Genomic DNA, 968 nt, shown 5'->3' with positions numbered 1-968 from the left:
TTAAATAAAAAGAAACTGCTTGGTCCTCATTGGTTAGAAGATAGGTGGGAGGAGTAAACAGAACAGAATGCTGGGAGGAAGAGGAAGTGAGCTCAGACTCCACAGCTCTCCTCTCGGGACCAGACGCCTTAGAGAGACGCCATGCTCCCAGCTCCCAGGCTGACGCAAGCGATGAAGCTCCGACCCAGGATGGACATAGGCTAGAATCTTCCCAGTAAGCACACCTAGGGGCGCTACACAGATTATTAGAAATGGGCTAAATTAATATGTGAGAATTAGCCTAGAAGAGGCTAAATAGAAATGGGCCAAGCAGTGATTAAATGAATACAGTTTGTGTGTTGTTATTTCGGGCATAAGCTAGCCAGGCAGCCGGGGTGCTGGGGACACAGCCCCGCTGCCCTTATTACTACACCCTAAGTCACCAAGAACTTTCTTGCTCTCCCATTGTCCTTTCTGAACCCCTGAGAGTGAAAACAGAGCCTTCTTTCTGTCAGGCCTTCAGCACAGTGACGCAGATGTAACTGATGAGCAATGATTTTCCCCCCATTTCTGTGAGAGGCTGAAGAGAACAAACTTGATGCTTTGAAATTTCTATTTGCCGAGTAACAGAAATGTCAGAAAGTGTTTGTTTCCAATTTGTTATACTAACAAAGTCTCAGGCAGGTAGAAGTCTGTAATGGGCTGGCAATGGGCTCTTGGAGCTGAGCTGACAGACTGATGAACCCAGGGAAAGTTTTCAAAAGTTAATATGGTGTAGACCTTTGCTGAGAGGATGGCTCATTCAGCACAAAATCCTAGGAAGGGAACCACCAAGAGAAATATCAACATGTTTGACTGCAGAGGGGTGAAGAAATCACCTATGTTCAAAGTATACAACTAACTAAATGTCAGATAGGAACAACATTTAGCCACTATTCAGAACCAAGGATGGATGTTTTCGGTGTTTAACAAATTTATATAATAGGGGA

This window comes from Microtus oregoni, unplaced genomic scaffold (assembly GCF_018167655.1).
Source record: "Microtus oregoni isolate MIOR12 unplaced genomic scaffold, Mior012 000115F_ref0000277, whole genome shotgun sequence".
NCBI lineage: Eukaryota > Metazoa > Chordata > Mammalia > Rodentia > Cricetidae > Microtus > Microtus oregoni.
The sequence above is the reverse complement of the archived record's forward strand: the minus strand, read 5'-3'. Positions refer to the sequence as shown.